This window comes from Phyllostomus discolor, chromosome 6 (genome assembly GCF_004126475.2).
Source record: "Phyllostomus discolor isolate MPI-MPIP mPhyDis1 chromosome 6, mPhyDis1.pri.v3, whole genome shotgun sequence".
Lineage (NCBI taxonomy): Eukaryota > Metazoa > Chordata > Mammalia > Chiroptera > Phyllostomidae > Phyllostomus > Phyllostomus discolor.
The window spans coordinates 144,947,847-144,964,450 of record NC_040908.2 but is presented as its reverse complement, the minus strand read 5'-3'; the positions used below and the strand labels follow the sequence as shown (position 1 = coordinate 144,964,450).

Sequence of the window (16,604 nt, the reverse complement as noted above, 5' to 3'; positions counted from 1 at the left end):
TGGCTTATCTTTCAAAAAAAAAAAGTAATAACTGGTACAACTTCAACGTAACTGAACAACTTGTACAGTCCGTTGGAAACTTCTGCAACAGAGAAGCCCTTTCCAGAGAATCATGCAATGACAGTGAACACAAAGAGCATGCACGCTGGCTCCACTGCTGTTACGTAAGACGAGGACCAGCTGAACAGGCAGGTGAAGGCCACGGACAGACAACAAAGATGTTGAGAAGTTTTCCTGTCCGTATGCGAAATTAGAGTTGAAGAGTGCACGACTTACAGTCATCAGCCTCATCTCTCCTGCCCACACCCTCCTCACCGAAAAACAAAATGAATACTACACAGCCCACCAGCCGGTCCCTGCTTAAAACAAAGTTCTTGGCTGGAGGAAGAGATTGGTAATGCTGCAGCCGACCTAGAGCGTGATGATCCACCTTCGTTGCCAGCAGCTAAACCTTCAGTCACATGGCTACTTCAGAGGGTCACAGAAATCTGTGTTTAGCACAGTCAGGGGAGGCAAGTGCTTTGCACAGTTGCATCACATGTAAGTCTTGGCTGTTGCTTTCTCTCTTGAGATGCTGTAGCCGTCATCCACTGGGGAGCTCGATGTGCCATGAGAAAGGCCGTTGTGTTTGGGGGTATCTTTGACTGCATCTAGATATGAATATGTGTCTGTCAGGTTTATTAGGTGGTAGGCTAGACTAGGCGAGGCTAGAATTTTATGTGCCTTTTAGTCTGACTGAAAGAAAGTAGGAAAATGGGAATACATCTTGGTTATAAAAAGACATGTCATCTTACTTATATCTCAATTTAGTGAGATGTTGCCTATATGTATGAAATCTATGAAATCATGTATAAGGTGTGATGTTTACTTTTCATGACTCATAATGTGATTTCCCCCAATGGTTTAATGCAAAATGAATACCGTATTTTTTGGACCATGAGACGTGCCTAAGTTTTAGAGGAGGAAAATAGGAAAGAAAAGTTTGAAGCAAAAAAATGTGGTAAAATATTTTATAATATAAATAACATAATATTTCACCAGTATAAATGTAAACAGAACTCTACAGCAGCATTAATAACCATTATTCCTCCCACATTTGGGGAAAGGGGAGGGAAAGGCGGGGTGGGGTGGGGGAGTGTGTCTTATAGTCTGAAAAATATGGTAATTTACATACTTCCTATTGCAAATCTTAAATACTTTCCGATGGCACTAGGCTAGTTAAATTATTTCTGCTCTCAACCTTGCATGTTAGTTGAGCTATAAAATTCATCTTTAAGTTCTGTTCTCCAGAGTAAAGATACTAACTTTAATTATTTTTCACAAAAAACTTCTAAGTGGGCAGTGTAAATGTGTAAGGGAAGAAATCATTCAGCTAGGTTTTATGGTCTTATTTTGAAAATTAGACTGTTATGTAAGGGTACCAGGCCCTTTACTTTTTATTTGAAATCTTTAATTATAAGCCTTATACTTTGAAAAAGCATCTTAAATTAGGAATTATGTTACCCTTACCTTTATTTACTTTTACCCTGATGAAAGATATAATTATAGCATTATACAAAATGACTAACTCATGCTTTTTAAAAAATATTCCTAAGTGACAAACACATTACGTATGGATTAAGATTATAAATCTCCAGCTAAACTAGAAGTTAATTTAAAAAGTTGGAACTATAATTCCTATTTCTTAGGAAAAAAAAAACAACCTTATAAAGAGTGACAGGGAAATTGTTTATGAATAAAAATTTCAAGACATAATTACAACCTTCAAAATTATATAAAAATGGTTATTTTAATGCCCAATTTAGAGGAAAAGCCCTGAGAAACATGATTTTTGCCACCACGGAAAAAGCAAAGGGCTCTCTTGGCTTTAATTTTTTACTGTGTATTATTGCAGAGTGTCATGGGAACAGATTCCCAACGTGACATTTTTGTCCTCATCTCTGATGTCTGCAGCATAAAACTGTTACGTAGAGAGAGTGAGAAGGGGCCTCTTATTCAGAAAACAATGAGGCTGATCACGTAGGAATTGGAAGAAGACATCATCTTCCCTCAACAGCACAGCGGCTCCAAACCCTCTGAAGCAATAGTAGCAGAAGATGGCCAGGACACCACACTTGTAAACTGAATTTTAAACAATGATTCAAATTATCATAAAATAATTAATCAAGTTTCACTGAAGTGATAATAGATATAAATGTCAATGGACTGGGAACAATGGACATGGAAGCCCATGGGATACTGCGATCCAGTGTCATCAAGATAATATCGACTTGGCACCGCCCCTCTATTTCAAGGGTACATTTTTAAATGCTCAGTTCGTTTGCCTTTAATTAATGATCCTGACAGGTGTCCACACTGGATTGCTACCACATGTCTACAGGTAAAAGGTAATATAGACTAGCAAGAAAAGTGCACTTAAATTGAAATTACTTAGTCAAGTTTTAATGCATTAAGTAATAGACTTTCTGATTGAAAAGGTGAGTTTTATGGATGCTGAAGGTTTAGACAGAAGTCAGTATATTAGCAGGAAAGGGTGAATGGAGTGGAAAAGGTGCTAGCAAAATTTTCATTAAGAAAAAAATTCTGAGTTAGGTGTTAAAGCTTTTTTTTAATTTCCAAGTTGATATGGGGGCATATTCCAGCCTTAAAGACAACAAATGGTTTGATAACTAGGGAAAATTTAAACAGTTTGGTGTGGCTACTGCAGCAGGGAAAGGGGTGGTGCCCTGACTGGGCTTTGAGAATTGACCAACAGTATCTTCCCATAAGAGCAGAAAACTGAGACCCACTCGGAGAGCTAATTAAAGATGCAGACAAGTTACCACCATGTACCTATAGTCAATGATAATGTAAGACCCACCTGAAATTCTGTTAAGAGGGTAGATCTCACTGTAGTGTTCTCGTGACAGAAAAAAAGAGATGCCAGATATTTAACCAAGTTCCACATATTATCAGTTTTTCATTCAACAGATATTTACTGAACACCTACTGTACAGGGGTGGGGAAAATTAGGTTTACAGTTATAACACAAATAAGTAATATAATCATTAATAAAAATATAAGGATAAACTTTCACGTAGTCACACCTGTAAACTGCATCCTGTGTTAAGTTCTGTGGATGCATCAGTGAATGAGAACATGACAGTTTCTGCTACGAGCTTACAGTAGGATAAAGAGAAGGACAGCAAGGAAACAGGGAATTAAAATAGTGCTACAAGTGCTGTAACAGAGATAATTTACAAGGCACGCTGGGAGTACAGAGGTAGACTACCAAACCTCTGTTTGGTAGTCTTGAAAAGTGAGGAAAGAAATTTTAGAGGAAGTGACATCCACATGGAGAACTAACTAAAGAAAAAGTACGACTGACCTGGCAAGAACACTTCTTCCAGGAAAGTGGAGGGTATTTTTGGCATTTATAGAAGACCTGGAGGTGACAGATTGGGACATGACAGGGTCTGCACAGAAGAGTCAGGCTGTAGCGTGGAGTGCGGGCAAGAGATGAGACTGCAGATGCAGCCAGAGGCCAGATCTTAAGGACATGTATTTTGGAAAAAAGACTACATTAAATATTCACCTGAAAGTACCTTCATAAGTAGTTATTGAATGAAATAACAAAAATCTTTGGTTAATCTTTCTCTCACATAACTAGTTTTTGAAACTTTAATTGGCCAATGATGTACATTATATTGAAATAACAAAGGGTTTCACCATAGGTCAGGGTACTAAAAATGACAGGATTTCTTACATTTTTCTCTGTGAGAATCTCACTGCCACCCACCCCTCATGGCACCAAAGGAAATTTCATCTCAATTTCAAAAGCAAAGATGAGGGAATTATTTTAGTGGGAAAGTATTATTTTTTTCTTGATACAAACAAGTAATGAGTCATGCCAATCACTTTATTAAAAATTGTCTAAAGAGCACAATGATTTTGCCTTATGTGATGGTATCAAGGCATTTTCCAGCATAAGTCTATATAATTTATTCACTAAAAGGCATTGCTATTTTACTGTGTTTTCTTGTCCCATTTATAATAAGATTCATTGTGTACCATGATTAGACACATAAGCATATTTTAAAAAGTACTGGAAAGGTTGTATTAACACCCAAAACAAAAAACATAATTATTTAAGTATTACACAAAGCATCTTTTAATTCTGTGGTTTTCTAAATTTAAAATAAACAAAATCTGCTTTCCAAATGAAGCAATTACTTTTTTAGATCATAACTATTCAATAATTACCATTTTTAATTTTTTAAATATTTACTGTAAAACAATATAATATCAACTCCTCTGATTAGAAAATAGATGCTTGTGGTAAAAGTGGGAGCAATTCCATGTAAAAAAATATGCAGATGCATCATATAATAAAAAAAGTATATTCAATGATCATGTAATTAGATGGGAGGAGTTAACTGGGTCTGATAAGATCAATGGATCACAGATTTTACTGCCTAAGTTAAGATTTAAGCACAAAATTAAGGCTGTGTATCACTGGCATCAATATATAGGTTAGATTTTCTTTTCATTTAACTGCTTTCAGAACAAAGAATATACTTAGACAGTTTATTAATTTACTTTGATAGTATTCCCATTTCTTCAGAAATACATATCACCAAAGTATGTTATGCAGGTCACTGCAGAAATTACAGAGTTAAAATTAAAATGTGGAAACATATAAATAGTTTATTTTGACTTCTTTTCAGAATATTTATTTTAGGTGACATTACTGAAATTTTAAATGACTAATGAGTAACCATTATATTAGCTGAAATAAAAATACTGTAGAAAATAATAAAAGTTGAAGCAAATTAATTTCATTTAAAAATAATTTACATTGCATCAAAAATGAGTGTTTCATTCACTATATGGACTAAATATCTCTGTAATTCTAGGAAGTTAATTTATTTAAGTTTACAAAAAAGATATTAGGTGCTTTGGAAAACCTTGGTGCAGAATGCATTAGCAATTGTATTGCTGATTAAGAAGCTTACAGAAACATACTGCCCTTACTAAAAGGCATATTTCCAGGGAATGATGAACTGTAGAGGACAATGAGGAGTAAAACTCACTAAGCACTTCTCTGATGAACCAACAGAACAACACGAGCAAAATTTTTCATCTGCACATCTTTAGGTGGAATTACAACTCCACACAGGACAGATGACAACAGGTTACATTTTATAACACATTTCTATATGTGGTCTTTGAAAAACCATTTTAATATCAAAGGTGCTTCATTTAAATAAACTCAGTCTTTCCTTTTCCATATCAAATCTGTTGTTCACTTGGTTCCCCATGTTGGTTAGTACAAGCAGCCTTACATTAAACCCTCCATATACATTCTTGAAAAGTACTTCCGATTTCTTTTTTTCAGGGCATTAACAACAAATCTGTTAACACTTCTTTAGCCATCATCTCAAAATGTTTGATAATTTCTGATCCCAAAGGAAAGATATTTTTACAGAAAGGATATAAGGCAGTTAAACAATTTTATTTTCTTAATAATTTTTCTCTAGATTCTGCATAGCAATAGTAAAAATGACTATTACGTTTACAGTAGGAATTTTTGTTAAACAATTAAAATATTTCCTGCTACACTGTTTAGTTTATTATTCTCTTCAAATCTTTTAAAAATAATTTTTAAATAAAGAATTTGCAACTTATTTTGAAAATATTTTTAAGTTAAAAGGAGAGAATTAAACTCTTAGAAACACTTTTGTAATACAAAAATTTACTGAGATGTTTCAAGAACTGGTGGATTCTGATAAGAGTCAAAATACTAACAGGAAAGCTTTGATATTTGACAATTATGCTGTGAATAAGAGACCAGTTTAGAAACCATAAATAGTTTTTTCAAATGACTTTATGGTTTTTTAACCACACAGTGAAACTTTAGGCAGAACTTGTAATGGCAGAGAGAGAGGGAGGGAGGGAAGAAGGGAGGGAGGAAGAGGGGGCACGGGGAGGGAGGGAGAGAGCGAGCGAGTGAGCAAGAATCTCCCCTTCCACCACAGGCGTAGTTCCTCTTGTTTCACAAATAAAAGGGGCCTCCCTAGCATATGGAGTAGTTGCCATGTCCTCCCAGGGATGGTCTGTAGCTATGTTCACCTTAGGCTCATCAAGAAGAGGTGAACTGTCAAATACGATTTCAGTCATAGGGCGGTTTGGGTGAGACAGATTAGTGGTATGCAATCATGATAGATAGTTTATCTTAGCTCCAAACTGCCGCTTGGGAAATCTTGAACACAAATGAACACAGACTCAGTCGTTATTAGTGTCAAACAGGGATACGGAGACCAAATTTGGTTGGCAGCATGAAAGATGAATCAAGGCGTAAAAGTGACCAATTGCATATTTGAAACTGAAACCGAGAGGCATACTACGGTTTGGAAATACTTTAAATACCAGCAAAGTCATTCATTATTAATTGTTCCTTGATTAATATTTAAAGTACGTTTCTGTAAAGTAATATATTTTTACAAAGACAATATAAATTACATGCATTATCTTATTTCAAAATATTTATGCTCAAGGTAATGCATGAGTTCCCTCATACATAGGAATAAGACAGTAAAATGTTTTTTAAAAATTGATGTAATTTTAAATATCTTTGCTTTGCTTGGCTATTCCAAAAAATAAGACTTAAAAAATCAGTGTTTTTAAATAAATATTTTAACATTTCCATGTTACAGTTTGATAATTTTCTTAGGAAGAAATAAGAACATAATAAGAGAATAAATTTAAAATGTGAAAGAAAACCTAAACAACCTCCCAAATATTTTCTAAACGCTGAAAAAATATATTTATAAGTAGTAAAACATATTATTCTATACTGAAGCTCTGGTATCTTTAAATCAGACCCCCCACCCCAAATATCCACATAAAGAATGTCCTCAAGTGTCACTGCCTGAAGTGATACACTCTGACAAATCTAACAGCTCTTTCTGTGTCATTCCTAATGCACTTGTCACTCAGTATTATTCATCCTCATTAATGACAATGGGAAAGTTTATCTTGGGAACACGTTTTAAATCATCTACTCTTTACAATGGGACCATGAAATCTCTTACAAAACATGAGGCGGGAACTACTCTGACAACAAAACCCCTTCCTGGCAGCTTTATTCTTAATTCCTGTTCAAGGAGTAATCTGTTTATTATAAAATCATACGGAACAATATATTAAACAGAATCTGAAACAAGAATAGCTAGTGTGATTTTCAAGCTTACAAGTATTTTTACAACATTTTTATTAGGCTGAAAACACCAAGTTGAGTCCTTTTGGTGAGGTTTCATGCAATCTTTTCTGTTTTACATTATAAACACCTTTGCAAAAAAGTTTAGTTTCATCTAATTTTAAAACAATGTTCAAATGCCATGGACACAACATTTATATGATTATTTTAAAAATAATAACAATAATAGGCATTAACTTAAATAAGAGCAATTTTGAGTAAAACTGTCCTCATGTTTAAGTTTCCTAACGAAAATGCTAATAGATTCCAATTCAAGAATCTCAGGCCTTAAAAATTATCTTACCAGATTACCCCAAATTACTTTTAAAACACATTCACATTTTAAGATTCAATGTGATCTTATTTCCTTGCTTAAGAAATTTCTATGGTCTTTAAAAATAAAATGAAAAATAACAAGACTCCTTGATCTATAGTGCCCCGTTGAACTTGCTGTTTCCATCTGACTACCAGTTACATATGCCAGGTAGTGTGGATAATAAATAGGTGATCTTTTATGGTATGATTCTGTTGATAAAATCAATATTTGCTAGAAATATATCCTTATGACTCTCATTATTCAGTCATGAAAAATTTAATGTGACATTTTAACCTACTGTACAGTAAAATAATCTTAAATAGATTATAGTAAACTTGAAAAATCACATTTAATGTTGATTTTATCACTTTTAATCATCTGAAGCTTATTTGTGAAATCAAACATGCCACAAATAAAAACATTGCATTTCAATATTTAAATGTATTAACCTATTATTCATAAAGCATTTTTACTTCAGAAATCAAGACTATTAATTTAATATTTCTAATTGATATATTTTTTAAAGTATAAAGATTCCTTTATAGGATGTTATAAAAACTATATGAGCTTTATGCCTAAGATTTTAAATAAATGTACAATAATGAAATGTTTAATTTAGTGTTTTATAAAAGAAATATAAATCTGAGGAAAACCAAGAATATGTATACATAAATATAAATTATAACTGTTTCTCATATACTAGGTATTTATTATGAACCAGTGATACATAGAAAAGAGAAATTTTTGTGTGGCTTCAGAAGGTACATTTAGTACTAAGAGATGGGATGTTGCTTTAGCATCTGAAATAATTTTCTATCATTGGATTTAGTAGAGACTGAAGTGGGGTACCTCTAAGGAAGTGGGTCCCCCATAATTACAGAGAGGCTGGGTGCACACAGTAATAAGTTGGTTTTGAAGCACTTTAAACTCCATCCTGATTTTAATCTTTTAAGAAACCTAGGTATTTCGTCAAGAGTCACACCTGCATTCATTCTCAAAATGCAAATTATACATAAAATGCTTATATGAATTAATATTACTTAAGTAAAGCTTCATATTGAGCTTTTTCCCCAATTGGAAATTGTCTCAGTAAATTTTCTTTAAAGTACATGGCCCTCTAGAGTAATTCTTCATAGCAAACTTTCTCTGTAAACAGCCAGATAGTAGATATTTTGGCCTTTTGTGCCATAAGATCCCAACTTAGTGTTGTAGTGAAAGCAGCCATAGATAATACATTAAGAAAAAAATCAACAGACCTGCCTGTGTTCCAATAAAAGTTTATTAAAAAAAACACCAGTGGACCTGGATCTGGCCCGCAAGCCATAATTTGCTAACCTCATCTTTTAAAGCCTCAAGGGCTGGTTAATTTTCATAATGCCTTCTACTTATCTAATTTTACACCGACCGAAGCATAAGAACTTTTGTAATAAAATGACGGGAATGTTGTAATAACTGAATGCTAAAGCAAAGAAATGGCGAATATGGCCCCATGAAGAGCAGATCACATTTCCAAAACATCTAACATGTACTGTTTCTGTTTCTCGACTGAATCGACTGACACATTAAGCCAATAGGACAGGTGAAGAAATGCATTCAGTTATAAATTATGCACTGCAAAACTTTTCTTCTGAACAAACTTGCCCTAAATTTCTATTTGAACTAGAATGGTTTCCCAGGAGGAAATTCTTAAGAAGCTGAAGACTAGGTTGGGATTTGTCAGCTCCCTGTGCACAAAGAGGCCCGTGCAAGGGATGCTCCTTCAGTAATGATAGTTCCAGGTTCTGTTACATGTAGAGATTAGTTGCTTTACTGCTACGGTATATTTAAAGCTGAGCTGTAGAATATCCAAAACGTTGTATTCAAATCCCATTGTACACAAGTATTTCATCCCTAACTCATAAGTCTCACAAACCTTTCAGAATATTTTCCTGTTTAAAGCCAGAAAAACATACAGGCAATAAAATCAGCTCTACTGGCCAGAGGAGATGAGTCATATCAACAAGCCATTACTGGGTTGAAGGGGATTAGGAAAATGTAGGTACTTCAAACCCAGGAATGAAGATTGGTTCTTACTGTCTCTGGTGTGGGGCGGGGAGGGGGGGCAGTTAATTGTACAAATTTGTAGAACTTACTTTAAAATCTTTGAAGATAAAGCATTCAAAATAATTTCCAAGTGTCAACAAAATAACAAAAAGGAAATTATGCTTCAAACAGAATATCAATCACTTTCGTGAACTAAAAATTATATCCTATCTCATTTCCTATGTGGTATTTTTGAAAAGTTCAGTTGGATTTATTTTCAGCAATAATAGGGTTCATTACATTATTAGCCAGTATTTTTGAAAGTTATTTTACTTATTCAAAACCTTAGAAGTACACTAACCACTTACGGAAATCACATTAGCATTATCAGACCATTCTGCATAGTCTGAAATGGCGAGGTCTTCATGGTCATGCTCTCCAATGTGTTTTGAGCACTGTCACGAAGACATTGATTAGTTCACTCATTCATTCATTATTTTTTGAGCACCTGCATGATCAGACACTGAACTAGGAAAAGGAGACAGATACAATGATGAGTAAAATTGACAGAAGTTTAAAGTGCTTATGCCCCTAAATGAACCAGAGTTTTCCAAAGTTTCGGTACTTCATAAGAGGTTTAAGGATGATACTGTCACTGTGCTAAAGTATGGCAGCAAAGACAGACAAAACAGCCAGGCTGGTGTGGCTCAGTGGGCTGGGCACCATCCTGCAAACCGTAAGGTCACTGGTTTCATTCCTGGTCAGAGAGCCTGCCTGGGCTGCAGGCCAGGTCCCTGGCTGGGGGTGCCCGAGGCGATGTAGGAGGTAAGGTGGTAAGGTTGGTAAGGCAACTGATGGGCGTTTCTCTTGCACATCAATGTTTTTCACCTTCTCTTTCTCCCTCCCTTTCCCTCTCTAAAAATAAAAATAAACACAATCTTAAATAAAAACAAAATTCTGAGTCTTTAAGAAAAAGGCAAGCAAAACAGTGCAGAGTTGATATTCAAGAGCTAAATAACGAGCAGAGATTACTGGGATCAGGGCTTTTCTTGGCTACTTACTTTATGACTGGCATTGTTTTTATAAACCAATCAGTGCTATAGGGTGATAGCTCATTATTTATTCGATCCTTAATTCAAGCCCATTGTTAAATTATTTTTGTTTGACCCAGAAGATTTGGTTTGGCATTGACTGCAATTTAGATGTTTTTGATTTCTGATAGTACACAGCAACCAAAAAGAAAATTAGAGTTCTGTAGTAGTTGTGTGTCTGAGAAATTTTGAGAAAAGAATCTAGAAAGGGTTGCATAAATTTAGTTCATTAGTATATTTTTACTAATTTGATTTTAGTTTAAGAATAAAAAATGACATACCTCATAAATATATGTAATGCAAAAATCTATGTGTATTAAAATTATTATAAGGTATAAAAATCTTTACATTATTTTTATATTTAAAGTCTATTTAATTGAAAAATCAGGTGACTGAATTCATTACTAACACTTTATTGGCATGACCATTTTTTCCCTGAGAGCACTGGAAAGATAATTACAATAAATCACTATCTAGTTTGAGTCAATTTTCATACCTATCCCTACCAGTTTTGAACTTCAATAAAGAAAAATGGAATATATACATCTTAGTCATTTTGAAGCATGCTAGTTTTATGGCAAAAGACATCTGAATACTATCACTGTGTGGTGTTTTTCTGTTATCTGTAGGTTATACATCTAAATAAAACAAAAACGTGTGTGTGCAAGCAGTTCTCCTTAAAAACTGTAGTCATATTCTAATGATTTTCTATAATTATTTATGTCAAGAATACATAGAATTCGCCCTGGCTGGCGTAGCTCAGTGGATTGAGAGCGGGCTGCGAACCAAAGTATCGTAGGTTCGATTCCTAGTGAGGGCACATGCCTGGGTTGCAGGCCACAGCCCCCAGCAACTGCACATTGATGTTTCTCTCTCTCTCTCTTTCTCCCTCCCTTCCCTCTCTAAAAAAAATAAATAAATAAAATCTTAAAAAAAATCAAATCTTTAAAAAAAAAGAATACATAGAATTCAAGAATACAAGAATACAAGAATTATTTATGTCAAGAAAACCAAGTGCCAATGCATTTGGTTTTGCTCAACATTTCAGCAAGCTGTCTGTAAAAATATTAATAAACTAGTATTATGTTAGCTTTTTCCTTTGCCCACTGAATACCACATAAGTTGACCCATTTATTTATAGGCTCAATAAGGGCAATCCATTTCATGCTATAGCACTGACCCTTAACAAAGATCTTGTAAATGAGTAGCCTATTACAATATGTACAAGTGACCTTTAATTGCACCAGAGGCTTTTTGTTACAAGGTTTTTCAATGCTACACCATAGCTACAGTGTAAGTTGGTAAAATATTTCTTAGGTTATTGAACAGAAATAGCAACAGCACCCCCATCCATCAAAATGTGTAAATAAAAAGTTTTGAGGCCTTTCACTAAGTCTACACTATAATACTGTAATACCTTTTAAATATTGATCAGAAAAATAAACTTTTCCTAATCATACAAGAAATATTTATGACATGCATACAACTTTGTTCTTAATGACAACCTTTGGAAACAAAAAGTATTGTTTCACACTTGAAGCAAGCCTCCTTATAACAGAACATTTAAATTTTAGTAAAAGACACCCCTTTTCTCTTCTTACTACACAACTACACAATTAGAACTGTCCTTGGAAATGTTTGGTGAAGAACCATTTACCTAACAAAACATACCCAAATACTTTCAAGTGTACTAATATTAAGTAATATTTAAAACAGATTTAAAATAGAGTGTAGGGTCAGATATTTCAAGTGGTTAACTCAGAAATTTCTGGATGAGTGCAATATATTTTGACAGTCTTACCAAAACCTGAAACCTAATATTTAATTTCATTAACCATTCATATTGAGTATCTTATTTCTGGAAGGCTCACGCGGAAAGGGTTTAGTGTGATTCTCTGCAGCAGTGGTGGGCTGACCTGACAGCACCTGACAGAACAGCTCAGGGAGCTTCCCCGCGCTAGTGCATGGAGCCTGGCCTGGCTACTCCACCGAATGTCTGCTGTGGCGTGGAGTTCTGACAGTAACAACTTTGACAAGATTTTAATTTCTGCCTAACTAAGAGAACTGCTTTACTGGTTTTGTAGATAAAGGCATTTCCCTTACACCCCCATTTCTCTTAGTTATTTATTGTGATCCCCAAATCCTACCTTTTTAAAACTAATAGTTATAATCTCGTATTTTTAAAACAAAGAACACAATTTCTTCTTATTACTAAATTATAAGAAACTTTTTGGGTAATATTAATAAAAGAAGGCAGCATTTTGCAATGAAGATTTACTGCTTGTAGATGGTATTCAAAGAACTTCCAATAAAAGTTTTGTAACAGAAAATGGGGGTTTAATAACAATGGATCAAATCTTCATTAGAATTAGTTATGATAAAAAAGGAAGCAAAATTAGAAATTTGAAAAATTGAATTTGGTTGACTCATATACACCTCAATTATCTCACAAAAAATGTTTGATGCTCTAAAGATGATACATGTAAAAATAATTTAGAAAAATATAAGAAATAATATAGAAACAGTAACTATTAGTAAGCTAATATTTGCAAAAGTACTTGAATGTATAATTTATGTGCATACAATAGTAATACACTGTAGTTAAATTTGGGATACTCTTGAAGCATATCAAAGTAGTTGATTAGAACAAGGGAACTATTTCTTTGTATAGAATATTTTCCTCACGTATGTAGCAAAAACCCAGAAATCCTACAGAAGTGGAAAGTGTTTCAAGGAATGGCATTATATTTTTGGCAAATTAATTTTTCAAGTTAAAAAATACCTATCTGTACCAAAAGAAGCAAAATAAGGAAAATGCAATTTTGCCTCCCTAACATAGTTCTATCTATATTATGCATAAAACATAGCAAACTATTATATAAGGGGGAAGTTATGATTAATCCAACCTGAATTTTACGGTGTATTTTATTAAAACAGAGTATAAATCCTTGCTAGAACAAAAGAACTTTTAACTTGAATGTGAAATAATTTATATGGCATTACTGGTGTGCCTCAGAAGGTTGGGTGTTGTCCTATAAACCAAAAGGTTGCTGATTCTATTCCTGGTCAGATCACATGCTGGGCTTGTGGGCTAAGAGGAAACAGATCATTTCTCTTGCACATCCATGTTTCTCTCCTTCTCTTTCTCCCTCCTTTCCCCTCTCTCTAAAAATAAATATACAAGATCTTATAATTATATATACATATGTGTATTTATAGACACACACATATGCACCTGTCCGGGAAAAGTCCAGCCATTGTTGATATAATGAGAACAGTTTGCATGACATTGATGTAACCTCACAGTCAAGGAGAGTGGACTGGAATGCACATGTGTGAACAATGATGACTTCACTGTACTAGTCAGTAAGGGTGGTAGACACTGTTGAGTGAGCATGTGTACTGTGTGGCCATCACATTCAAAATGACTGAGCAAGTAGAGCAACAAATCTGCATCAAATTTTGTGTTAAGCTTGAATGTTCCTCCTCAGAAACTGTTCAGATGAGTCAGAAGGCTGCAGCTATGGGCAACTGGTGACTGGCAGCTTCATCATGACAACACGCCCACTCCTACCTCACATCTCCTGAGAGTGTTTTGGTAAAACGCCAAATCACCCAGGTGACTCAGCCCCCTATAGCCCAGATTTGCTGCCCTGTGACTTCTGGCTTTTCCCCAAAACTAAAATCAACTTTGAAAGGGAAGAAGTATCAGATCTTCGATGAGATTCAGGAAAATGCGACGGAGCAGCTGATGTAATTGGGAGAACTGTGTGATGTCCCAAGATGCCTGTTTTGAAGGGACTGGAGTGTCATTGTCCTATGTGCAATGTTTCTTGTATCTTCTTCAATAAATGTCTCTCTTTTTCACAGTACAGGGCTGGATATCTTCTGGACAGACCTTGTACACACAGCCATATTTTTTGTGGTTTGTCTTTTTTAATCCATCCAGGCAGAGGCCTTCTGGCTTATGTACAGGAAATGAGTTGGCAGTACACCTTGGGGTGTTGTAAGTAGTTAGTGGTTAGGGAGAACAGGCTTTTTGAATTTAAGTGTCATGTCTGTCAGTGATCGACTGTGATTTTGGGTTAATTAGGCTGCTTAGTCTCTTTGAACCTTAAGTTTCTTCATTTCTAAAATGTAGATATTAATGGTATATGGTAGTTAAAATATCAGTGAGGTAACAGCCACAAAGCACTTGCAATATTCCCAGTCTCCTGTCAAAACTCAAAAAAACTTTTTATTTTTAATAATAATAATAATGATAATAATAATAATAATAATAATAAAGAGCTCCAGAATGTATTAACTTTCCAATGTAATTCTGCACACAGAGTCAGGAGATCTGGATTTATCCCTGGCTCTAAACACAGCTCTCTGACTTTGGGAGGGTTATGTGACTCTTTCTATTACCTTACATTAAAATGTGTGTAATAATGCTGTGGCAAGGGTTCCCATGAGAATCAAATAAGAATTAAATATGGCCATGTATGTAAAAGCACCCTACACAAGGCCAAGAACACATGAGAGAGCCAATACATGTTTTTAAATAACCTTATTGTAAACATGATTTACTTTAAAAATAATATTTTAAAAATAAATATTTATGGAATAACTACTATATGTGCTTAGGATTTAGCTGCGAACAAGGCAGACTATGTCTCTACTTCTGTGAAGGTTATGACAGGTAAGGGTGAGTGAGGTTGGTAAAATAAACAACCGTCAACAGCTGTAAACAACTGTAGTAATACGTAAGTGTTACACTGAGAATTAAAATACAGTGAATGATAGCAGGTCACTGAGTGAATACTCCAGATGGGCTAGACAGGGAGGACATCTCTAAGAAACAGACTGAGATCTTAACCTACAATCCAATTAGAAAAAAAAGCAATGAAAGGATTGGAGGGATGGATATTCTGGACATCGGCTGTGCAGACACTGGGGAGGACCTAAGGATGTTTTGGGTACAAAAGCATCCCCAAGGCTACCTACATCAGCCATGTATATGAGATCATGTACCACAAATGTGGATGCCATATTTTTTTATGCTCTATATTGCATTTGTTACTCTTCTAGGCACCCTGGAGAATATAGTAGTAAAATACACTTTCTTCTTACCTTCTAGCTGATGAACTGAGTGAAACAATCAAGATTTGTCATCATCTTTTGTTTTTTTTTTTCTTTTTCTATCTTCCTTAGATAGAACAGTAAGTTACCGTGGGAGGAAATGTTTCGGGGAACATCATGTAAGCCGGGCGAACTCTGCTAGAGCAATTCTACATAGGTTGTTAAGAAAATCCTGGACCCCTGCACTGTAATTTCTTTTCTTCTCTTTTTAATTTTTTAAAATTTACTGATTTAGAGAGAGAAGAAAGGAGAAGGAAAAAGAGAGAGAAACATCCATTTGCTGTTCCACTTACACACTCATTGGTTGCTTTTTTTGTGTGTCCTGACAGGATCAAACCCACAACCTTGGCGTACAGAGGTGATGTTCTAAGCAACTAACTGGCCAGGGCTATGCAATATAATTTTCCTGTACAGCCTATACAACATATAGAAATCTTTGTATCTGCAAAATTTTATTTATTTTATTTTATTTATCCTCATCTGAGGACATTCTTCATTTCTCTTAAAGAGAGAGGGAGGGAGAGAGAGAGAAACATCAATATGAGACAGAAGCGTCAATCAGTTGCCTCCCATACGTGCCCTGATTGGGGCCGACCCCTTAACCTAGGTATGTGCCCTGACCGGGAATGGAGCCTGCAACCCTTTGGTTACAGGACAACTCTCCAAACAACTGAACCACACTGGCCAGGGTTGTATCGGCAGAATTTTACAAGGAGAAGAGATCTTTTACTCTTTGTACTCTTAGATGGTGATGAATCGGCACCACCTTAGTCTCCAAGGTAAGACTGCTGCACACAGGTGCCAGAGAGTCTCC

At 34.9% G+C, this 16,604-nt stretch overlaps 1 protein-coding gene across 1 annotated transcript in view; it reads right to left on the bottom strand.

Annotated features, from left to right (window-relative positions):
- Nucleotides 1–16,604, bottom strand: part of ELP4 (elongator acetyltransferase complex subunit 4) — a 208,026-nt gene that overhangs the window by 88,091 nt on the left and 103,331 nt on the right. The window lies entirely within an intron of this gene.